This window comes from Lissotriton vulgaris, chromosome 5 (assembly GCF_964263255.1).
Source record: "Lissotriton vulgaris chromosome 5, aLisVul1.2, whole genome shotgun sequence".
In the NCBI taxonomy this organism is placed as follows: domain Eukaryota; kingdom Metazoa; phylum Chordata; class Amphibia; order Caudata; family Salamandridae; genus Lissotriton; species Lissotriton vulgaris.
Genome location: NC_141693.1, coordinates 1,707,783,479 through 1,707,809,087, shown reverse-complemented (window position 1 = coordinate 1,707,809,087; position 25,609 = coordinate 1,707,783,479).

Below are 25,609 nucleotides of genomic sequence, written 5' to 3'. Positions count from 1 at the left end.
AAAATGGACACCCGAGTTCCTATCAGTCACTCCTATGGCAGGCCTTGACAATCCTGAAGGCAGAGTGCATGGAACCGTGTGAATTGGGCTCTGGCACGAGCCGAGCCCGGTTGCAGCTGTGGAACCAAGACCCAATGGCTGTTCCATGATAACGCATATCATATCGGTAACTTCGGTATCGCGTTATCAAGGCATGTCGAGTAAGGTGTCATACGAATCGGGATGCTGCCCCCTCACCAATTCTGGTGACGAGGTTAGCATTCCGCCCTTCTAGAGGGACACGACATGTATGTAACTGTGAACCCCGGTTAAAGTTAACTGAAGCCTCAGCTCCACAAAATGGATGCTGCCACCACAGACACGAGTCTGACCTCCTGCTGCTGGGAGTCCTTCCAGCGAGGAGAGCTTGGACAAAGGGTTTCCTGTCAAGGGCGGTGTTCGCACCGTCCCAGACAGGGTTTGTGTATTCTGGGTAGGTAGGGCTTTGCGAGAAGGTGACTGCGGAGTGGCACCCCGGTGCTCACTACGCATCTGCCGGCTAGAACCAGTTCCAGGGGCTCGCAGCCCCTGACCTGGGGAAAGTCCAGCAGGGGGAGAGGGGTGTAACTACCCCCCTTCCTGGTCCCACCCTTAGGGCAGGACCTAGTCATGTACCCACCCCTTTCTTTAGGATAAAGGCCGGAGCGGGGACCCTTCCAAATTAGATAATCTTTGAATCAAGAATACTTTCTACGAAAGGACTTCGAGACTCTTCTCAAGATTTCTCCCTTGTGGCTAAGGAGTAGTCACCCTGCATCCGCAGGCACCATCTAAGAACTCTGCGGTTTGCTGCAAGTCCTTCCTCAAGGATCCGACGGCCCAGCTCGACGAGAACCGGCTTCCCTGGCACCTCTGACCTCTACCCACGTCGTCAGCTCAGCTGAGATCTGTGGGTGCGACGAGACCTCGAGGGACCGGCCATCATCAAAACCTGCACGCTTTCTTAATCAGCACGACCATCGAAGCAATTCTCCGGTGAGTGCTCTGGGGTCCGAGAAGCCCCGACCCTGAGTAGCTCCAGCACCGAAGTGCAGTCTCCCAGCATCTCCACGATCTGCGTGGGGCCCTTCTGCTCGCTTCTCAGCACGTTGTCTGGTCACTAGCCGCTGGCTTGTGCCCTTCTTTGACGACATCCGACAACCAACGCTGCTGGTCTGGTTGCTCCAGATCGGCCCTTGCTCCCTTTTTCGAGAGGAGCACCCCGGACCCTCCTGGTCCACTCAGGACGCCATCTTAGGCCCACCACGTGGCCCTGAGATCTGCCAAGGCTTGTTGCCCCAATCCTGGGCCCAGCGACGCCGACAGCATCAACCTTCGTGGGACAGCTCGCACCTCCATCCTGGTCGCCGACAACGCCTCCTGGTCCGTGAGACTGCAGAGTCTAGCGTCGCCCACCCACCTAGTCGAGGTGACGGCCAACCGGTGCCTTCCTGGTACCCTCTGACTACTGGCTAGTAGTACGAACTTGGTCCCCTCTGCTTTCAGGTATCAACAATCACTGATCCAGGCTTGGATCTCTATGAACTATTCATCACTGGTCGCCGGCCAGCAACTCCTTTTCTTGCGGCTCCTGGCTCGTCAGCGAAGACCCCCGACGCCTGTAAGATTTGTGCAGCCGCAGCCCTCGTGGCTAGGTAACTTCGGCATTTCGGTGCCTGCATAGCCTCCTTACTCTAGGGTCCCGAGTCCCTCGCTTCCGACTTGCCTTATCGGGTCCGCCCGAGACCACTAAACTTTCCGTGCCCTCGGGCACTTGTTTTAAATTGTGCACTTGAAGTATTTTCTAAGAGCTTTGGTTCTGTGCTTAGTACCCTGTCCTCATAAAGAGTACAGGGCTGTTGTGATTCTAATAAATATACTGTTTATTTTCATAACACTTGTGTGGTGTCCTTTCACTTGGTGTTCAAGGGGTATGTGATGGTATTACAGCTGGCTTAACACGCCCTCTAGAGTTTAGCCCGAAGACTGCTCGTATCCACGCTACTAGGATAGCTGGTCTAAGGTTGACTTACAACCAATCACCATAAGGGTCGTTTGGAACGATACATAGTGGTCGCTAGAATAGCGAACGCTGCATATCGGGCCAACTTCTCACACCGACTAAGAGGTGCCCCTCCCCTAGTTGCGGCGGAGCACCTGTTCATAGTGCGCGCACAAAGTGACATTCATTTCTCTCCACATTCTTGTCACCCTTCCATCCCACTGTGCCCAAGAACTCTCTGACTCAGGTTGTTCAAGGGCATAGCCTTTTCTTTATTCACATCAATCTGGGTACTTCACCACAGTCCATTACGATATTAAACTTATCCTCCTGGTATATATCAAAATATGCAAATCATCACAGTTTATTAATATAACATGTGTCAAGCAGTAAGAACTTTTATTTTTGACATTGCACTTTATCATCAACTTGGCCGTACATTTTACTTCTCTGTACACTTGAACTTGGGCCATACGCTTGAACTTGTCCGTACGCTTGAAGTTGCTGTACATTCGGACTACAGGCAGCAGCGGCACAATTTGAACTCCAGGGCACTGCATACTGCACCTGCCCACCGGCGTACTTGCACAGAGGCAGCCCCCCAATATTCTACTCCACTCCATCTGTTTTGGGTTAGGGCAGAAGAATACTTAAGCAAGCATCCTCTGCAATTAGGGGATGACCCTCTAGGCATCCCCTAATTGCAGAGGATGCTTGCTTAAGTATTCTACATTCACACTCGATGGTTCAGAGAGTGATACCTCAGGAGCACACTACAAAGGACGAAAGCAAGAACAAAATAGACAGTGCGCAACCAATTCACAATTAGGGCAGAAGAATCCAGGACCACCAGCAGGCCGGTCCCCTCCCCGCCTACCCTGTTTACATGTGGAAACTAGCCCTCAATGGGGTCCATGCAGTAGCTGAAACACCATACTTTACTGTTAACTGTCAGCGCTCCGCCACCCCTACACCACGAGGCCTTGCTCTTCCGCCAGGTGGGTGGGTGGTCGATGACGCTCTTGCGGCCACGGCCGGTCCGTGGAAACAAAGAGGCCGACCCGGAGGGGACGTCTCCTTAAATACGCTGCCAGGATTCCCTGAGCAGCCTGATGACGACCCCTCTCCGCCCCTCTTCTATCTATCTACTTTTGTGCCCCCTGGAGTAATCTCAGCCACTCGGGCCGACTAAGAGGCGCCCCTCCCCTAGTTGCGGCGGAGCGCCTGTTCATAGTGCGCGCACAAAGTGACATTCATTTCTCTCCACATTCTTGTCACCCTTCCATCCCACTGTGCCCAAGAACTCTCTGACTCAGATAGGTTGGTCAAGGGCATAGCCTTTTCTTTATTCACATCAATCTGGGTACTTCACCACAGTCCATTACGATATTAAACTTATCCTCCTGGTATATATCAAAATATGCAATTCATCACAGTTTATTAATGTAACATGTGTCAAGCAGTAAGAACTTTTATTTATGACATTGCACTTATATCATCAACTTGGCCGTACATTTTACTTGGCCGTACACTTGAACTGGGGCGTACACTTGAACTTGCCCTACTCGGCCCACCCAGTCCAGTTGCTGAAACACCATGCTTTACTTGTTAACTGTCAGCGCTCCGCCACAGAGCGAGAAGCTCCCTGGGGCACTCGCCCTCCCCCACCAGACGCTGTCTTTTTATTTATTTATTTATTAGCTCCCTGTACAGCCTGGGGAAGCCTGGATAAAGCTCTCCTGCCTTCCAGCTTGGAGTCATTAGTGTTGACTGTGACCATGCCCTCTGACAGGACCACACCAACTATTCCCCATATATTCATAGGTTACCAGACCAGCGCCTCAACTGCCACTCTTGGTAATCAAAGCTACTACCATCCCTGAGGCAAGTTCCATGTATCTGTTATCTTACGAACAACCCCATATATTACCTGTAAATGCCCTGCGCCTGGCAATCAAATATAGCATTGTTACCCAAGCTGAACTATTACATCTGCATGATGGAAAATGTCCTTGACTGCTTCAACCGTATGAAGAATTCAGATGCTGAGCGAGTAGTTCTGGTAAGTGCTATACGCCTAAAAAACCCCAACACTACCCTCAATTCAATTCAAAAAGTCTTTATTTCGATTTTTTTCAATCATAAAAGACAGTTACAGCCTTGGGCATTCTCAAAAAAATTTTACAATTTAAAATTTAAAATTTAAAATTACCCTTCATTGACAGCTAGTAAAATCCACAGTTCATCACTTCAACTCACGATTAACAATTATTGGCCTACCACCAAACATAAAACCCATAGATTACAATCAATAAATACGTTATATTAAAAAGAAGAAAAAAAACATGGATATTTAATTCATTTAATTCATAAAAATTTTAAAATTCATCACTAGGTACATTACTCACTAAGTAAATTTTACAGTTTCAAGTGTCATTAGGCTGAAATTACTGTAGGCTCATTTTACGGGCCCGAATTATCCACATCCAATGGAGGAATTTAGCTATGGCTATAACTACGGCTTGGGAGTTGTCAGTTCGTAAAATCCTGACTGCCTCACAACCCGTTTTGAGGCCTAACTGGACACAAATAGGTTTTAACCAAGATCTCCTAGGTACCTTATATTCTGAACAGGCAAAGAGAACATGCCCAATGGCTTCCCGCTGATCAGGACAAAAGGGACAGGCCCAACACTACCCTCATTAAAAAGGGTGGGCAGCTCATATTCTGCAGGCCCATTGCGCACTACTGCTGGCCTCACTAAGCCAATATCCCAATGGACCCTGTAATAGACCAAATGGATCCATTAACCTATTGAATTTTGCATGTATTGGTTAAAGCCTAGAAGGGATGAAGCCCCACAGTACGGCGAGCGAATTAAGAGAGCACCTGCCCACAATACAGCGCCTCTGGCAACTGGCACTCGACACCCACGTGGCCCCATCATGCCCCTGCCGAGGCCACCATACCGATCTGCCAGATCCGGGTCCCCAGACCGCGACCGACTGCTCAGCTGCCCCAGCAAACCCCACCACAACATTCCCGCACAACTAGATGTCTACCGCCTCATCGCCCTTGGTCCCCGGCATTTGGTAACTCCGGGAAACACACTAACTTGCTTCAAAGGTATCCAACCAAAACCATAATAATAATAGTTCCCCCAAGCCGGGATCGTCTAAAACAACTACGCCCGGCCCCCCAAACCCACCGTGCCACACACTGTCTTGGTCCTTCAACGATGCTCTTGCGGCCACGGCCTGTCGGCAGGGACAAAGAGGCCAACCAGGAGGGGACGCCTCCTTAAATATGCTGCAAGGATTCCCTGCGCAGCCCGATGACCACCCCTCTCTGCCCCTCTTTCATCTATCTACTTCCCTGCCCCCTGGAGTAATCTCAGTCACGCAGTGCGACTAGGAGGAGCCCCTCCCCTAGTTGCGGGGGAGCGCCTGTTCATTCTACGAATACTCTGTTTCTGTTTTTGAGAAGAAACTGAGGAATCAAAGACATGGAGAGAGGCGACATGATGTAGCCAGGGCCACTGGAATTATGCGATTGTGAGGACACTTCGATTTTGGCATAACTGTAGATTTGACACAGTTGTCCCATAATCCAACATCTGCAGCATAATCTACAGATTTTAACAAAAAAAGAATATTCTAGCTCAAACAGTTCAAAAGTTAGTAAAATCGCAGCAACATGTGTTGCAGCGCAGTGGAAGGCCCTTTGCAAAGATTTTTTGACACCTTTTTGTAGCTTATTGCTATATTTGGGCGTTAAACTGGTGCTAATGAGGTGCAACTAACGCTCAGACAGTATTAAGTAACATAATGACAAAATAATGAAGTAATACTATCACAAAATATGCTGCATATTGCTGCATAATTTGCCTTTTCTGGACGCATAACTTACTGTGACTCTCCCCTGCTGCATTATTCCAGTGACTCTGACTATAGGTCCGGTAAGGCGAAGAAGGAACATATGTAGGCAAACATTGAGAAGAGACAGAATAGAGACATACCAAACTGGCAAAGACAAAGCCAATAGATCTGACTTTAATTTGCCAATGCTTATAAACACAGGCATTCACAAATGCTGTTTACAAGATTTGCGAGCACAAATGTTTATCACATTAACCCTTTCAGTGCACATGATGGAATGGTTCCGTCATGCGCCACAGTGCTCGTGTGTGCATGACGGAACCATTTCTTCTTGTGCACACGAGCACTAAATGCCTTTTTTAGCTAAATTTGAGGTTTGTAGAGGATTCTGGGTAAGAAAACATTGGAGGATCCACGTAAGCCACACCTACCTGGACTCCCCTGGAAGTCTGGACTTAGTAGGTTTCCCTAGATGGCCGTCGAGTCTGGGACCAAAAATTTAGGCGACTCCCTCGCAAAACCAAATCTTTTTGTGATCGATAATTTTGAAGTCTCCACAGTATGTTTTGGGGCGTTTCCTGTCACGGGCACTAGGGGTACGTACACAAGTGAGGTATCATTTTCATTGGGAGACTAGAGGGAATACTGGGTGGGTGGAAGTTTGTGGCTCCCCGCAGATTCCAGAACTTTTCATCACAGAAATATGAGGAAAATGTGTCTATTTTTAACAAAGTTTGAGGTTTGCAAGGGACTCTGGGTAACAGAAACTGGTGAGAGCCACACTAGTCACCTAATCCTAGACTTTGCTGGGTGATAGTTTTCAAAAATGTACAGGTTTGCTAGGTTTCCTTAGGTGCTGGCTGGGCTGGGTCTCAAATCCACAGCTAGAAATATTGTGAAAAAAGGGTCAGTTTTCACTGGAAAAATGTGTTGTGCACACGATGCGTTTTGGGCAGTTTCCTGTCGCAGGCACTAGGCCTACCGACACAAGTGAGGTACCATTTTTATCGGGAGACTCGCGGGAATGCTGGGTGTGATGAAGTTTGTACCTCTCACAGATATCAAAACGTTCCATTACAGAAAAGTGAGCAATTTGGTTTTTACAAAGTTTGAGGTTTGCAAGGGATTTTGGGTAACATAACCTGGTGAGAGCCACACAAGTCAGCCCATCCTGGATATCCCTGGTTGTCTGGTTTTCAAAAATGTACAGCTTTGCTTGGTTTCCCTAGGTAAGGGTCCACAATCCACAGCGTGACACAATGCGAAAAAAGGGTCAGTTTTCACTGGAAAAAGTTGATGTGCCCAAGTTGCATTTGGGCCGTTCGCTGTAGCGGGCACTAGGTCTACCCACACAAGTGATGTAAAGCATGGGCCTAAAGTCCGTTCCGTTCGTGGAATTTGCGGATTTTCTGCAATTTCCCGGTCCGCAAATCTCGCAAAATTACAGAAAAATCCGCGAAATCACGTTCGGGACAGCACTTACAGGGTTTCAGCAGGTGCCCAAGTTGAAGCTAATTTCTTTGTAACCATTTACAAAATGGTTACAAAGAAATTAACTTCAATTTGGGCACCTGCTGTAACCCTGTAAGTGTTTCCTGAGCGGCGCCTCCAGAGTTGTTGCCTACTTGCAACTATTCTATGACCCTGCTCTGACCCTCGAAGCAGGGTCAGAGAATAGTTACAAGTATGGCACAATGTTCCAGGCTGTCACAAAAATTAAACCACAACAGGAAGCACTTACAGATAAGGAAGCAGGTGCCGGACTTGAAGCTCAAATTAAGTAACATATTACCCAGCCCCCGGTTGAGGCCGGGCAGGAGTGCTTTCTCCCCATAATCTACAGTGGTGAACCAGAGGATGCTGTGATGAACCAGAAGGTGCAGTTGTGAACCAGAGGATGCTGTGATGAACCAGAAGGTGCAGTTGTGAACCAGAGGATGCTGTGATGAACCAGAGGATTACAGTGGTGAACCAGAGGGTGGCAGTGGTGAACCAGAGTGTGCTGTGATGAACCAGAGGGTGGCAGTGATGAACCAGAGGGTGGCAGTGATGAACCAGAGGGTGGCAGTGATGAACCAGAGGGTGACAGTGATGAACCAGAGGGTGGCAGTGGTGAACCAGAGGCTGGCAGTTATGAACCAGAGGGTGGCAGTGGTGAACCAGAGGGTGTCAGTGGTGAACCAGAGGTTGGCAGTGGTGAACCAGAGGGTGCTGTGATGAACCAGAGGGTGACAGTGATGAACCAGAGGGTGACAGTGATGAACCAGAGGGTAGCAGTGGTGAACCAGATGGTGGCAGTGATGAACCAGAGGGTGGCAGTGATGAACCAGATGGTGGCAGGGGTGAACCAGAGGGTGGCAGTGGTGTACCAGAGGGTGGCAGTGGTGAACCAGAGGGTGGCAGTGATGAACCAGAGTGTGGCAGTGGTGAACCAGAGGGTGGCAGTGATGAACCAGAGGGTGGCAGTGGTGAACCAGAGGGTGTTAGTGGTGAACCAGAGGTTGACAGTGATGAACCAGAGGGTGACAGTGATGAACCAGAGGGTGACAGTGATGAACCAGAGGGTGGCAGTGGTGAACCAGAGTGTCACAGTGATGAACCAGAGAGTGGCAGTGGTGAACTAGAGGGTCACAGTGATGAACCAGAGGGTGGCAGTGGTGAACCAGAGGGAGGCAGTGATGAACCAGAGGGTAGCAGTGGTGAACCAGATGGTGGCAGTGATGAACCAGAGGGTGACAGTGGTGAACCAGAGGGTGGCAGTGGTGAACCAGAGGGTGCTGTGATGAACCAGAGGGTGGCAGTGATAACCCAGAGGGTGGCAGTGATGAACCAGAGGGTGGCAGTGGTGAACCAGAGGGTGGCAGTGATGAACCAGAGGGTGGCAGTGGTGAACCAGAGGGTGTAAGTGGTGAACCAGAGGGTGTCAGTGGTGAACCAGAGGGTGGCAGTGATGAACCAGAGTGTGGCAGTGATCAACCAGAGGGTGGCAGTGGTGAACCAGAGGGTCACAGTGATGAACCAGAGGGTGGCAGTGGTGAACCAGAGGGAGGCAGTGATGAACCAGAGGGTAGCAGTGGTGAACCAGATGGTGGCAGTGATGAACCAGAGGGTGGCAGTGATGAACCAGATGGTGGCAGGGGTGAACCAGAGGGTGGCAGGGGTGAACCAGAGGGTGGCAGTGGTGAACCAGAGGGTGGCAGTGGTGAACCAGAGGGTGGCAGTGATGAACCAGAGGGTGGCAGTGATGAACCATAGGGTGGCAGTGATGAACCAGAGAGTGACAGTGGTGAACCAGAGGGTGACAGTGGTGAACCAGATGGTGCTGTGATGAACCAGATGGTGACAGGGGTGAACCAGAGGGTGGCAGTGGTGAACCAGAGGGAGGCAGTGATGAAGCAGAAGGTGGCAGTGGTGAACCAGAGGGTGGCAGTGATGATCCAGAAAGTGGCAGTGGTGACCCAGAGGGTGGCAATGATGAACTAGAGGGTGGCAGTGATGAACCAGAGGGTGGAAGTGATGAACCAGAGGGTGGCAGTGGTGATCCAGAGGGTGCTGTGATGAACCAGAGGGTGGCAGTGGTGAACCAGAGGGTGGCAGTGGTGAACCAGAGGGAGGCAGTGATGAAGCAGAAGGTGGCAGTGGTGAACCAGAGGGTGGCAGTGATGATCCAGAGAGTGGCAGTGGTGACCCAGAGGGTGGCAATGATGAACTAGAGGATGGCAGTGATGAACCAGAGGGTGGAAGTGATGAACCAGAGGGTGGCAGTGGTGCACCAGAGGGTGCTGTGATGAACCGGAGGATGGTAGTGATCAACCTGAGGGTGACAGTTGTGAACTAGAGGGTGGCAGTGATGAACCAGAGGGTGGCAGTGATGAACCAGAAGGTGGCACTGGTGAACCAGAGGGTTCTGTGATGAACCAGAGGGTGGCAGTGATGAACCAGAGGGTGACAGTGATGAAACAGAGGGTGACAGTGATGAGCCAGAGGGTAGCAGTGGCAAACCAGAAGGTGGCAGTGATGAACCAGAGGGTGGCAGTGACGATCCAGAGGGAGGCAATAGCGAACCAGAGGGTGGCAGTGATGAACCAGAGGGTGGCAGTGGTGAACCAGACGGTGCTGGGATGAACCAGAGGGCGGCAGTGATGAACCAGCAGAGGGTGACAGTGATGAACCAGAGGGTGGCAGTGGTGAACCAGAGGGTGGCAGTGATGAACCAGAGGGTGGCAGTGGTGAACCAGAGGGTGGCAGTGATTAACCAGAGGGTGACAGTGATGAACCAGAGGGTGGCAGTGGTGAACCAGAGGGTGGCAGTGGTGAACCAGAGGGTGGCAGTGGTGAACCAGAGGGTGCTTTGATGAACCAGAGGGTGGCAGTGATGAACCAGAGGGTAGCAGTGATGAACCAGAGGGTGACAGTGATGAACCAGAGGGTGGCAGTGATGATCCAGAGGGTGGCAGTGATGAACCAGAGGGTGGCAGTGGTGAACCAGAAGGTGGCAGTGGTGAACCAGAGGGTGGCAGTGGTGAACCAGAGGGTGCTGTGATGAACCAGAGGGTGGCAGTGATGAACCAGAGGGTGACAGTGATGGACCAGAGTGTGGCAGTGGTGATCCAGAGGGTGGCAGTGATGAACCAGAGGGTGGCAGTGATGAACCAGAGGGTGACAGTGATGAACCAGAGGGTGGCAGTGGTGAACCAGAGGGTGGCAGTGATGAACCAGAGGGTGGTAGTGGTGAACCAGATGATGGCAGTGATGAACCAGAGGGTGGCAGTGATGAACCAGATGGTGGCAGGGGTGAACCAGAGGGTGGCAGTGATGAACTAGAGGGTGGCAGTGATGAACCATAGGGTGGCAGTGATGAACCATAGGGTGGCAGTGATGAACCAGAGGGTGAGAGTGGTGAACCAGAGGGTGACAGTGGTGAACCAGATGGTGCTGTGATGAACCAGATCGTGGCAGGGGTGAACCAGAGGGTCTCAGTGATGAACCAGAGGGTGGCAGTGGTGAACCAGAGGGTGCTGTGATGAACCAGAGAGTGGCAGTGGTGAACCAGAGGGTGGCAGCAGTGAACGAGAGGGAGGCAGTGATGAAGCAAAAGGTGGCAGTGGTGAACCAGAGGGTGACAGTGATGATCCAGAGGGTGGCAGTGGTGAACCAGAGGGTGGATGTGATGAATTAGAGGGTGGCAGTGATGAACCAGAGGGTGGCAGTGGTGACCAGAGGGTGCTGTGATGAACCGGAGGGTGGCAGTGATGAACCTGAAGGTGGCAGTTGTGAACCAGAGGGAGCAGTGATGAACCAGAAGGTAGCAGTGATGAACCAGAGGGTGGCAGTGGTGACCCAGAGGGTGCTGTGATGAACCAGAAGATGGCAGTGATCAACCAGAGGGTGGCAGTCGTGAACTAGAGGGTGGCAGTGATGAACCAGAGCATGGCAGTGATGAACCAGAGGGTGGCACTGGTGAACCAGAGGGTGCTGTGATGAACCAGAGGGTGGCAGTGATGAACCAGAGGGTGACAGTGATGATCCAGAGGGTAGCATTCGCAAACCAGAGGGTGGCAGTAATGAACCAGAGGGTGGCAGTGACGATCCAGAGGGAGGCAGTGGCGAACCAGAGGGTGGCAGTGATGAACCAGAGGGTGGCAGTGATGAACCAGAGGGTGGCAGTGGTGCACCAGAGGGTGCTGGGATGAACCAGAGGGCGGCAGTGATGAACCAGCAGAGGGTGACAGTGATGAACCAGAGGGTGGTAGTGGTGAACCAGAGGGTGCTGTGATGAACCAGAGGGTGGCAGTGGTGAACCAGAGGGTGGCAGTGATGAACCAGAGGGTGGCAGTGATGAACCAGATGGTGGCAGGGGTGAACCAGAGGGTGGCAGGGGTGAACTGGAGGGTGGCAGTGATGAACCAGAGGGTGCTGTGATGAACCAGAGGGTGGCAGTGGTGAACCAGAGGGTGGCAGTGATGAACCAGAGGGTGGCAGTGATGAACCAGATGGTGGCAGGGGTGAACCAGAGGGTGGCAGGGGTGAACTGGAGGGTGGCAGTGATGAACCAGAGGGTGGCAGTGATGAACCAGATGGTGGCAGGGGTGAACCAGAGGGTGGCAGGGGTGAACTGGAGGGTGGCAGAGGTGAACCAGAGGGTGGCAGTGATGAACCAGAGGATGGCAGTGGTGAACCAGAGGGTGGCAGGGGTGAACCAGAGGGTGGCAGTGGTGAACCAGAGGGTGGCAGTGGTGAATCAGAGGGTGCTGTGATGAACCAGAGGGTGGCAGTGATGAACCAGAGGGTGGCAGTGGTGAACCAGAGGGTGCTGTGATGAAACAGAGGGTGGCAGTGATGAACCAGAGGGTGACTGTGATGAACCAGAGGGTGACAGTGGTGAACCAGAGGGTGGCAGTGGTGAACCAGAGGGTGGCAGTGATGAACCAGAGGGTGGCAGTGGTAAACCAGAGGGTGGCAGTGATGAACCAGAGGGTGGCAGTGATGAACCAGAGGGTGGCGCTGCTAAACTGCCCGGGAGCTCTGTGGGTGTGAGCCCCTGCGCTGCTGAGTTGCCCAGGGGTTGTGAGCACATGCGCTACTGAACTGCCCAGAGGCCCAGTGGGTGTGATTCCCCGTGCTGCTGAACTGCCCCGGAGCCCTCTCAGTGTGAAAATCATTGATGCTCAATTGCCTGGGAGCCCTCTGGGTGTGAGCACACATTGTGCTAAGTGTCCCCCTGCCCCCAGTACATATATACCCGTGTAGGTGGTACCACCATCTGGTGCAGTTCAAATGTAAAATCATAACTTGCTACACAGCACTAATAAACACTTGTCCCCGCTGGCACCGGTATGCGCATGCACTCAATGTGGAGCACCCGCATGCCACGGCACCCTACTGCCCAGCGCTAGCATATGCCTGTACGGGGCAGTTTAGTATGAGATGGGACATTGTCCAGCAGCAGCAGCTGCATGTGCCTGAACCCACTGAGCAGGATCAGAATGGCTTTGTACCAAAACACGCAGCAGAGCTATCTTGGACATCTGAAGGATTCTGGGGTCCTGTGCCAAATGTATTTTTGCATCCATGAATTTCCCGAGCGTCATCCCCGTGTAGCTCCTGTGACCAGGAAGCTGCTTTCTCCTCATCTGCTGCTCTGCTCGGTCTCTGACCCTTTATAAACAAGATGCATGTGAACTCGCATAAAAGCCCCGCCCGTTTGGCCCCATCCACCACACACTAGCGGTATGAAACGTCTTCCCGCCCGTCCCCACTATAATGGCCAGCTCACTCAAGGGACCTCTGCACCTTTTGGCGCGCTGGCAAAGTTACAGGCACATGTGGTCACATATTTGTGCAAATGGCACAAAAATCCGCGAGTTAGCCGAAAAATTTGCGAACTCGCTGACTTTTTTTGCAATTTTGCACAAATTCGCGGACCGCAAATTCGCAAATTTCACCCATACTGTTTCATTTTTATCGGGAGTCGTAAGTGAAGACTGGGTGGGTGGAATTTTGTTGATTCCCACAGATTCCAGAACCTTCCATCACAGAATTGTGAGGAAAATATGTTTTTTGACAAGGTTTGAGGTTTGCAAGGGATTCTGGGTAATAGAACCTGGTGTAAACCACATAAGTCACACCATGCTGGATTCCTCTGGGTGTCTAGTTTTCATAAATGTACATGTTTGCTAGGTTTCCCTTGGTGCCAGCTGAGCTATGGTCCAAAAACCACAGTTAGGTACATTGCCGAAAAAGTGTCAGTTTTCACTGGAAAATGTGATGTGCCCATGTTGCGTTTTGGGCCGTTTCCTATTGCAGGCACTAGGCCAACCCACACAAATGAGGTACCATTTTTATTGGGAGACTTAAGGGAATGCTGACTGGGTGGAAGTTTGTGGCTACCCGCAGATTCCAGAACTTTCTATTACAGAAAAGTGAGGAAAATGTTTTTTTTTTTACAAAGTTTGAGGTTTGCAAGGGATTTTGGGTAACACAACCTTGTGAGTGCCACACAAGTCACCCCATCCAAGATTTCCCTGGGTGTCGAGTTTAAAAATCTACAGTTTTGCTTGATTTCCCTAGGTGCCGGCTGAGCGAGTGTGCAAAGTTAGCCTGGCATATGATGTCGACTAGTTCTAGTGGGCACCTTGCACCAGTCTAATTGACCCTTATTGATGGTGGTTGTAAAGTCAACCTTATGGAAAGCTATCCTAGTGGTAGCATGGACCAGCAGTCATCAGGCTAAGACTTCAGAGAGTGTATTAAGCGAGTTGTTCTACCAATTATAATCCCTTGAGTACCAAATGAAAGGACACCACACAAGGGATATATCAAATATATATGTATTTATTCTACACACAACCCCTCTGCACTCTTTATGAGGTCAGAGGTAAAAGTACAATACAAGTTACTCAATTAGCATATGATAAGTTGCACAGTATACGTTTTGCCCTAGGGGCCTCACAAACCATATACTAAAATAGTGGTATAAGAACCACGTGAGAATTAGAAAGCAGGCCTGGGGCCTGTTGAATCGCTGGGGCTACTCTAAACAACCAAATGTTAGGAAGTAGGAGGCCCACGGGAGATGCGTGCAGTGTCTAAACACAGACACGGGTTACCATTATAAAATTTAAGGGTACTTCTGGATGGACTACGATGAAACCCTTTTAGTCTTAGACACTAGGAGGGCCAATAGTCTTGAGACTACCAGAGTACATGTGTTACCTCACCCACGGAAGCCGGGTGCATAGGTGTCTTTTGATGTCGGGTTTCGTCTTCGATTTCAATGGAGAGCTGCAAAGAAGTGCTGCAGGCAACCAGGGCCGGACTGGGAACCAGAACCGGCCCTGGCAAAGTGTTCGGCCGGCCCCCTCCCCCCCTCCGGGAGGAGGGGGAGGTGCAGCCGCGCTCTGTGCCAGGGCCGGTTTTCGGCCGTTTTTGTTACAGGGCCGTTTTTGCAGCATAACGGCCCTGTAACAAAAACGGCCCCCAGGGGGCCAAAACCGGCCCCCAACCATGCGGCCCACCGGGGGATTGCCCGGTGCCCGCAACGGCCAGTCCGGGCCTGCAGGCAACCAGAGGAAAAGTGTCCGGGTGGATCCAAAGGGGGATTGAAGATCTGAAGAACCTGAAAGCAGAAGGGACAGAGTCTGGATGGAACCAGGAAGGAACCAGGTGATGTCGGGTGATTTCAGGTTAAAAGGGTAAATCTTGTCTCTTCAGCCACGAGGTCCAGGATGTGTCAACGACAACCAGGAGCTGGATTAGAGCTGTCCCACAAAGGATCTAGGTGACTGCAGTGTCGGTATCCGGATTGGACCCAACAAGCTTTGGCAAACACAATCCACGCACAATGTCAAGATTGGCTTCGGTGCAGACCAGCAAGATCTGTGGCACTTCTCCTTTGTAGGGAAGCTGGAGCAAGCCTGGAGCAACCAGGAAAGCAGATTAGATTCAAAATGGAGTCTTCCAGGGCCTCACTAGCCAACGGACTAAGAACCGGGAAGACGCATCGAGTTGAAATGCAAGAGCGGACCCCACGGGACATTTGTGGAGTGGGGGGGCCTGAGCTTCAGTGAAAAAGGTGCTCGGGGCAGGGGCTTCTCGTACCCCAATGCACAACTGCGAGATACCTATGGAGTCGATGCAGTTAGCAAAATGCAGGATGTCCAGGAGTTCCAGTCCCACGTCTCTCGTGTCCGCACGGGTCTCAGCTTTGCTGGGAACGCCGAGCAGTGTCAGCGATGTATGGAAGTTCATGTCCTGTGTTGCAGATTTTTCAGGATCCGGCGGGAGCCTCAAAAATGCAGACTGGCAAAGTAGCTGTTGGTGCCTGTTTGAACAGGGTGGTCACTCCTTGACCACAAGGGAGATGTCTTCCATCTTCCAGTCGAAATGGAATGTCGAAGGTCCAGGATTTGTGTTTCAAAGTTTCGTCCAGGGTAATCTAAAGTCCTATGGACACAGCTTCTGTACTTATACTAAGTATAGGAGTCGGACTACCTGTAAGGTCCCTGTTATGGGTGGACCTGGGAAGGGGGTGGTTACACCCCTTTCCCTTTGTCCAGTTTCGCACCAGAGCTGGGGCAGAGTGCCCCAGCAACCGTTTTTTTTTTTTTTGTTTGCAGTGTTTTATATAGCGCGAACTTGACCCGAAACGAGTATCAGAGCGGTTTACATAGCACCAGTTACATTACATGAGGACACACATTCATTTTTGTTAGGCACGGGGAGATTAAGTGATTTGCCCAGAATCACAGGCATCATTACCGAGACTCGAACCCAGATCCCCAGGTCCGAGGCCAAGCGCCCTAGCCGTTAGTTTGAACTGGGAAATGCAGAGAGCACTTGGTGTGCCCCAGGCAGTGTCTGGAAAGCATTCACTGAATGCAGCCCTCCCTGCCCCAATACACAAAAGCCTGTCTGGGGAGGTGCCAGCACCTCCTTGGACAGGAAACCTATTTTCCAGGCCTCCCCTGCCAGAATTTCGTCCAGCAGCAGGAGGTCAGACTCGTGTCTGTGGCAGCAGCATCCATTTTGTGATGCTGAGGCTCTGTTTAACTTTAACCGGGTAAACCAGTAACAACAAGTCTTCTCCCTTTAGAAGGGTGGAATGCTACCCCTGCCGCCAGAACTGACGGGGGGAGGGTAGTATTCCAACATGTTTTGGTAAAGCCAAACCAAAGTTAGCATTAACAGTGAGGATTATAATGCACTTAAGAGTATATGGTATGGCTATATTATAGAACAGCTATAAGGAGATGGTTCCGAAAGCTGCAGAGGGGCTCAGCTCATGCTAGGGCACCCTCTCACATAAAACCAAGCACTCTACCCTCAGGATTGTCGAGGTCTGCCTTAGGAGTAGCTTATAGGTGTATATGTGTCTATATGTATATATAGATATAGGTATACTATATCCAAGTAATGGGTGATTACACCACCTTACCCAGGCTGTGTGAACAGACCTGTGGTGTCAGTTTGGAAGGCAAACCAGGGGTGGCACAATACATGCTGCAGCCCCTGATAGACTTAGGGTGCACCTATGCCCTGGGTTCCTAGGGTATACTCTACAGGGGCTCACAGGGGTGACCCAGTAACCAATATGGTATGTACCTAATGTACATGGTATCAATCTAGAGAGAGAACAGCTGGGCTGTGGGCCTTATTAGCAGGTCCGAGCCACACTAAATTTGGAAAACCAGAGAATCACAGCAAAAAGTGGGGGTAACCATAGGAAGCAGACCCTACTCTCCTACAGCCCCCCCCCCCCCCCCACGCAGGGACATTAAACTAACCTTGACCAGTTGATTCTTCATGTTCTAAGTGGAAATAGGAAATATCTGGAGAGTCCATCTGCATTGGCATGGTTACTCCCAGGTCTATTTTCCACTTTAAAGTCCACACCCTGTAGGGAAATGGACCACCTGAGCAGTTTGGGATTTTCACCCTTCATCTGTTTTAGCCACAAGAGGGGCTTATGGTCTGTCTGAACTTTGAAGTGAGTATCAAACAAGTATGGCCTCAGCTTCTTCAGTGCCCAAACCACAGCAAAGTCCTCCCTCTCAATAGCTGACCAACGTTTCTCTCTAGGGGTCAGCCTTCTGCTAATAAAAGCTAATGGCTGGTCTTGACCATCTGTATTCAATTGTGATAGCACAGCCCCCACTCCCAACTCAGAAGCATCTGTTTGAACAATGAATTCTTTGGAGTAGTCTGGACTTTGCAGAATTGGTGCAGTGCACATGGCCTGCTTCAGGTCATCAAATGCCTTTTGACAGCTGACTGTCCACTGAACTTTCTTAGGCATTTTCTTGGAAGTTAAGTCATTAAGGGGTGTCACAATGGAACCATACCCCTTGACAAATTTCCTGTAATACCCAGTCAGGCCCAAGTAAGCTCTGATCTGAGTCTGGGTGGTTGGAGCAGTCCAGTCCACTATGATCTGGATTTTGCTTTGCAATGGGTGAACCTGGCCTCCACCTACAAGGTGGCCCAGGTATACAACCTGACTCTGCCCTATCTGGCACTTGGTAGCCTTGATAGTTAGGCCTGCCTTTTACAGGGCCTCCAAAACATTTTCAGGTGGATCGGGTGATCTTCCCAGTTGGAGCTAAAGACAGCAATATCATCTAGATAAGCTGCACAGTAGTCATCCAGGCCTGAGAGGACGTGGTTCACCAACCTTTGAAATGTGGCAGGTGCATTTTTCAGACCAAAGGGCATTACCACAAATTGATAATGCCCACCAGGGGTTGAAAATGCTGTCTTTGGCTTTGCATTATCAGCTAGTCTGATCTGCCAGTAGCCAGTTTCAGGTCAAATGTACTCAAAAACCTGGCAGATGCCAATCTGTCTATGAGCTCATCTGCCCTGGGTATTGGATGGGCATATGTCCTAGTAACAGCATTAAGACCTCTGTAATCCACGCAAAACCTCATCTCTCTCTTACCATCTTGGGTGTGAGGTTTAGGCACCAGGTCTACTGGACTGGCCCAAGGGCTCTCTGAGGGTTCAATGACTCCCAATTCCAACATCTTTTGGACTTCTGTTCTGATACAGTCCCTGACATGATCAGGTTGCCTGTAAATCTTACTTTTTTTTTTTTTTTTAATTTTTGGGAAACCTTTATTGTGCAATATAAGAAGAACAAATACGGGCCTACAACCATCAGGCCGGCCACGAAACCATTTGAAGCACGAATGCAAACAATACGGCGACACAGTAGCTCATCAATGCAACGTAGCAAGCAATTAAACCACATCGGATAGCGCCTTGTTACCGTGTCACAGGAGCAGTAAAGGTTAATTTTAAGATTTTGTCCCAAATATAATGTTCATCTATTTAAAAAAAAAAAAATAGTAAGCAGGGAGAACAGAGTCCATGCAATCACTTCAGAACATAAGCAGGCAGCTTAGGTACGCGAAAATCAACAACAGCAGAAGCCGGAATCCCCCAGGCAACATGGCGGCACAAGAATATACGTATCAGGATAGTGAAGCCAATCAGTAAGCACCGCGTCCCCCGTCGTCCGCCCACCACCAAGCCCATGCACAGACTCAAGATAGAAACAAGAAAAGAAAGAATACGAGAGTAAGAAGAAAAACAAGGCCCATAGAAACTAAAACAATAACTAAAATCCCATCCCCCAACCCCCCCACCCTACACGCATGCAGAGGCTACGGCCTAACCCCCCCCCCAGCAGTGTGCCTGTCGCCCATTAAGGAACCCGAAATATAGTGACAAAGAAAAGGAAGAAAAGAAAAGGAAAACCTATTATTACCGGAGGAGGGCCAAATCCAAAGTCTCCCGATCTCCCCAGCCAGAATTACACTCTTACACCCCATACATGAAATAATCACAGTAAGCAATAGTCACCAATTGGGATGGGAAGGAATATCTCTGCAGTACGTGTTGAAGAAGCGCCACAGTCCCAGACCCCACCAGACAGTCCAGCACAAGTTAGCACATAGAAACCCCTAGCCCTGGCCAGATCGTAAACGTCCGCCCAGCCATGGTTCCCGGCAAGAGCCCGCCACAGATAGAACAAAGAAACAAGATGGCCACCCTCGGCAGAATCGAGTTATCCAAGAGCAAGATGGACTCCGACAAGCAAATTCAGCCCCAATGTCACAAGAGACTATCGTTTTCAGGGCAGACAGGCATCGCAAAGTATGATACAATAGTAGCGGAGCCTGCAGATCACAAATCACCAGGAAAGCCAGTTGCTGCGCCAACGGCGCCGTAAACAATGGGTGCATTGCCACGGGTGAAGTCTTGGTGTTAAGCAAGGAGGGAAACACTGTAGCGTCGCCAAAGGAAACATCCTCCATGCGCTCGGGCGGCAACAACGTAGCACAATCGGAGCCCAGTGAAGGCAGATCAGCACTGCGAGGTGAAGAAGTCGGTGTTATAAGCGCCGCTGAAAGTATCGCATCATCAAGCTGCCTGCCCAGCAATCGGGAGCTTTCACACCACGCAGCCCTCAGGTCGGCAAGCGCTAGTAAAACAGAGCCGCCGGTCAGTTCAGGCGATTGTTCCACTTTGTCCGCAGTGTGATGTGCGGCTCGCCCTCCGGCATACTGATCAGGAGCCCACCTGGCGTCATAGTCCTGGGCCGTAGTATAGCCCACCCTCGCCTCAACGGCGCCATCCATTTTTGTCACCCCACCGGGAATTAACGGGGATGCGCAGGCAAAGTCCGCGAATCGGAACAGGGTCTCAGGCCACCGGTACAGTTCAGGGCAGCCGGCAATGAGTGAACAACAAGACGAGTCCCCCCCGGTCAACCGAGGTCGGGGGCGAGTCAGGGGCAGGCTCCGCCAGCTGGCCGCACACCAATACAGGGAAAGCGCGGCGTGTCCCACCTGAGCTCCCCCCACAGCGAAGCGGCAGGGCAAATTCCGAGCAGCCGAAAGAAAGCCTCGCGAAAGGGGCTGGTGGATATCGGCACTTCGTGTGCTGCGAGGCGGGTCGTCAGCATCGCCCCAGCTCGATCGGAATCACGGAGCTCCTGCAGGCGCCATCTTAGCGGATCAGCCCGGGTCTCAGCTCCAGGTCCAGGAGCGGCGGCCGAAGTAGCTCGGCAATATCTCCAGTTGGGAGGCTGGCAGGGACTTCGGAGAAACGGCAACAGCCCCAGCGTACTTTCGCCGTTCTCCCGCAGCCGCGCAATAACAGGATAGTAGGCAGAATATATCTGCGGGAGACAAAGGCTCGTGGAGCCGGGAGACTACACGTCTGTCTCCGCCGCCATCTTGGCTCCTTCGTAAATCTTACTTTTAACAGGCAGACTGTCCTTGTGTCCACTTCATGAGTGCACCAGGTAGTCTGACTTGGAGTCAGTGAAAACATATGTCTGTAGGCCTGCAGAACTTGTCTACAGTCACTCTGCTGCTGATCAGTGAGGCTGCCTGCCAAGGCTACACCATCAACTGACCCATCGTCAAGGTTCTGAGAGAGCAGGTCTGGGAGAGGGTCACTCTCTCTCTCCTGTCCTTCATCAGTAGCCATGAGCAAGCCCATGTCTGCCCTGCCAACATATGATTTCAGTCTGTTGACATGAAGCACCCTACGGGGGCTCCTGGGAGTTCCAAGATCTACCAAATAGGTGATTTCTCCCTTCTGTTCAACAATAGTGTGGGGTCCACTCCACTTGTCTTGGAGAGCTGGTGGGGCCACAGGCTCCAATACCCACACTTTCTGTCCTGGCTGTCAAACAGTCAGTACAGCCTTTTGGTCATGCCAGGCCTTTTGCAATTCCTGACTAGCCTCAAGGTTTTTGGATGCCTTTTTCATGTACTCAGCCATCCTGGAGCGGAAACCAAGTACATAGTCCACAATGTTTTGTTTGAGAAGTTTGAGAGGTAACTCCCATCCCTCCTTCACCAGACAAAGGGGTCCTCTTACAGGATGCCCAAACAAAAGTTCAAAAGGGCTGTAGCCAACCCCCTTTTGTGGGAACTCTCCATAATCAAACAAAAGGCAGGGCAGTAGGATGTTCCATCTCCGCCTGAGCTTTTCAGGGAGACCCTTAATCATGCCCTTTAAGGTCTTGTCGAATCTTTTAACTAGACCATTGCATTTTGGGCGATAGGGTGTGGTGAACTTATAGCTCACTCCATACTCCTTCCACATTGCAGTCAGGTAACCAGACATGAAGTTTTCACTAAGCATGAGCGAATTTTGCGGATCTCGCGTTCGCGAATTTTGCGGATTTGCGGATTCGCAATCCGCAAAATCCGCGAATTCCCGCGAATTTGCGGATTTTTTTTTTTTTTGTGTTCGCCCGTGTTTCTGCCAGTTCGCGAGGGTTTTTACAATTTCGCAATTTGCGAACTTACCTGTCGGGTCGCAAGTTTTGCGAACTTGTTGTTTCTACGTGTCCAACCTGTTTGGGACACTCTTCTTCATCACTGCCACTCTCTGTCACCACTGCCACTCTCTGACTACTCATGCCACCCTCTGGCCCACCCATGCCACCCTCTGTTTCATCACCACACCCTCTGGTTGTCCAGTGTACATTATTTTCGGCAAAGCAAAGCACACCTTCCCTGCCTCAAGTGACCTGAATTAATTTGGGGCTGATTAATGTGTCACAGAATATTTTTTTAGCTGGCACCTGCTTCCTTAGTGCGCCCTGATTAGTGATCTTTTGCACTTGCTAAGTGCTTTCATTGTTGCAAAATTAGTTACAACACCTGCCCTGCCCCAACTGACAATAATGAATTAGGGGCTGATTAATGGATTTTAACTTCCAGCCTGGCTCCTGCTTGTCTCCCTTAGCTGTAATTCATGACCTTTGTGGCATATGTGTAACTATTCTGAGGTTCAGAGCAGGGTCACATAATAGTTTCAACTGGCAACTGAACTCTGGAGGGGCCCCTCAGGAAGCACTACAGGAAATGGCTACTAATGATGTGCCTGAACTTTTGAACCTGGTAAGTAGTTACTTTCAGTTTTGCTTAGATCGTATTTCTGCAATTTCGCACTTATTCGCGGGGCGCGAACTCACGCGAACAGTGCGAGCAGTGCGAGCAAAATCCGCTGCTCGCGGATTTGCGGATTTTGCAGGAAATTCGCAAATCTCGCGGATTGCGGATTTCCCGAAAATCCGCAAAATCCGCGAGCGGAACGGATTTTCCGCCCATGCCTAGTTTTCACTTCTGTCTGAAACAACCTCCTTAGGGAAACCCACTCTTGAGAAAACTCCCAAAAGAGCTCTTGCCACAACAGGTGCTGTAGTGGTCCTAAGGTGGAATAGCTTCTGGGTATCTGGTGGCATGATCCACTATCACCAGAATAAACCTGTTCCCAGAGGCTGTTTGGGGATCCATTGGTCCAACAATGTCAATCCCTACACGTTCAAAGAGAACCCCCACCACAGGTAGTTGTATAAGGGGGGGCCTTTGTAGTGCCACCAGATTTGCCACTGGCTTGGCAGGTGACACAGGAGCGACAAAACTCCTTGGCGTCTTCTGAAATGTGAGGCCAGTGAAAGTGAGAGACAAGCCTGTCCCAAGTCTTGTTCTGGCCAAGATGTCCTGCAAGGGGAATATCATGGGCAAGTGTCAAAAGGAAGCCCCTGAATGCCAAAGGTATGACCGACCTCCTGGAAGCTCCAGGCTTGGGGTCTCTAGCCTCTGCATACAGGAGCCCTTCATCCCAGTACACCGTATGGGTTCACTAGCATTCCCTGCAGCCTCAGCAGCAGCTTGCTGTCTGAGGGGTTCAAGAGAGGGGCAGTCCAACTGCGCCTGCCTCAGATCTACCCTGGAAGGTCCCCCTGTCCCAAGAAACGCAACCTGATCAAGCTCAAGCTCTTCTAAGACAGTTCCTTCCTGGGTCTCACAATCAGCTTCCTCAGAAGGCTGATCCTCTTCCTGAGGCAAGGGGGAAGGCACTGCCTTAACCCTACTGCTGCTCCTCCTGCTTGGCAACTGGTCCATTATTCCAGAATCAAGTGCCTGTTCAGATGCCTAACATTTCTGCATGTGTCCTATACTCCACTTCAGACCAGGCTGAAGTCACTAGGTCATTGCCAAGCAAACATTCTACAGGGAGGTCTGAGCAAACAACAACCTTCTTTAGGCCAGTTACCCCTCCCCAGGAGAAATTAACAACTGCCATACTGTGTGTGGTAGTGACATTGCTATAATTGGTCACTAGGTAATTCTCACCTAGTATGATCTGTCCAGGGTCCACAAAGCTGGGCGTCACCATGGTGACACTAGCAGAGGTGTCCCGGTAGGCCTGAGCCACTTTATCATTAATTAAAGGAGTTTGTCTGTACTTGCCCATGTTTAGGCTTTCCTGTTTTCAGTTTCTATTCTTGGGAAATTCTGGTGGTGTTTTTTCAGTGTTTTCCAGTGATTTCAATACCTCAAAAAAACAGTGCTTTTCAGTGGTTATTCATTTTCGCGCCATAAAAAATAACTGAAATAGTGTTTTACCGGTGTTTATGGAACACTTTGCTTTTATTGCTTTTTCAATTTTTCTTCAGAAATTGTATACTGCTCTACATTTGAGAAGCTTAATACAGTCATGAAATACTTTCCATTGGCCTTTAAGTCTGCAGCTCAGATTTAACAAGCATTTGCAATGCAATAGGTCTCGCATTTATGCAAGTTTAAGCTATTCGTGTTGTAAATGACAAAGCCTTTTATTTATGTTTTAAAAACGAAAAAAAAATACAAGGCATTGTTAGTTGCAATAGCTCAAACTCACGTAAATGCGAGACCTATTGCATTACAAATGCTTGTTTTGAATGAAAGCGTTAATTGGTCACTCAGCAAGTTGGAAGTTACAGTCTGTGTTCCAGAGTCGCTACCCCTCTCCTGCTCAGAGAGTGTTTCATTGCATTATATCATCGAGGGGGTAAAGGCATGAGAAGGAAAAAGAGAAGGAAGAAGAGAAAAAAACTGAAGGAGGAGAGACAGAGAAGGAGGGAGACAATGGGAGTAGGGAGAGGGGAGGAGGTAAACAAAAGGAGGAGAGAGGGAAAGAGATAAAAAAGGGGTATCAGTGAGATTGGAGGAGAGAGAGAGATGGCCAAAAGCAGAAATGTAAGGGGAAATGCAAATGTGAGGCACTTGACTTGGCTATTGCAGCAAGTAAATATAGCCAGACATGCACTAGACAGCTCAGTTGAATTAAAGAGAAGATCTCAGTTAAGAAATAGAACATGGATGTGCTCTGCTGTGAATTACTGTACTGCTCCCTGGGAGCTGGCGAGCTCCCTGCACCTTCTGAGTACAGTGATAAGTAGTGTCAGTGGGCCCCCAAATGTGAGTTAAGACGTGCTCCATCTTTGTTGAGGGTCCCCGTCTTTATGTGCCCCACAGGTTCCACTGTGCATGCTAAACTAGTACACGCATGCTAGGATAAACTAAATGCTTCTGCACATTGAGGTTGCCAGGGAATGGTGAGCAGAAATGGTTCAGGTGTGACAAGTAATCCTTTATATGTTTGCTTTCTGTTCTACATTTAAAGAGGCAGACGGAATTCTGAGTTTCAGACTCTTCTCCTTCGAGCCAGTGGAAATTGCCCTCCCACTGAGCTCTTTCCCAGATTCTGAGAGATTAATCCAAGGTCACCAGATCACAGAATGCTGATTCTTTTGAAAAGCATGCTGCATGCATTAAAATAAAATAAAACTTTCAGAGCCCTGTGGGGTTTGCAGGAGGCAATAGCAGGATGACAGGTGAGCATTGTGCAGGCATCAGTTGGCACGCCTCGGAAGACACATAACCTCAGACTCAACCCTGAGTCTCTGCTTCTCCAGTTATTATATTTTTTAGCAGAAGGAAAACAGCCAGGAGGCTTCCAGTACAGCTGCTGGCAATTCTAGGCCTGTGACAGGCAACCCAGGGACCTAAATGCAGCCTGATCGGTTCTGCGCCTGCGAAGCAGAACGGGGGTGGAACACAGGAAGGGTGCTCGGGGATGGGTCGGAAGGTACAGGTCTTCTCACCGAGCCTCCCCTGGGCATGGGAAACCTAGTGATAAGGGAAAGTCTTTCAGTCGTGTGCGGCAGCCAGGGTGAGACAGCTTCTCTGGCACACACACAGTACTTCCAGGTCTTTAAAAGACCATTTGCTTCTTAATGAGGCATTGTTGTGTCTCACCCCTTCTTAGAGCCCCTGCAGCTCCACTCTGCCTATTTCTGGAAAAATCAGCCGTTCCCCCTCCCCTAAAAAAAATCTTAGCCCCCTCAAGCCTGACC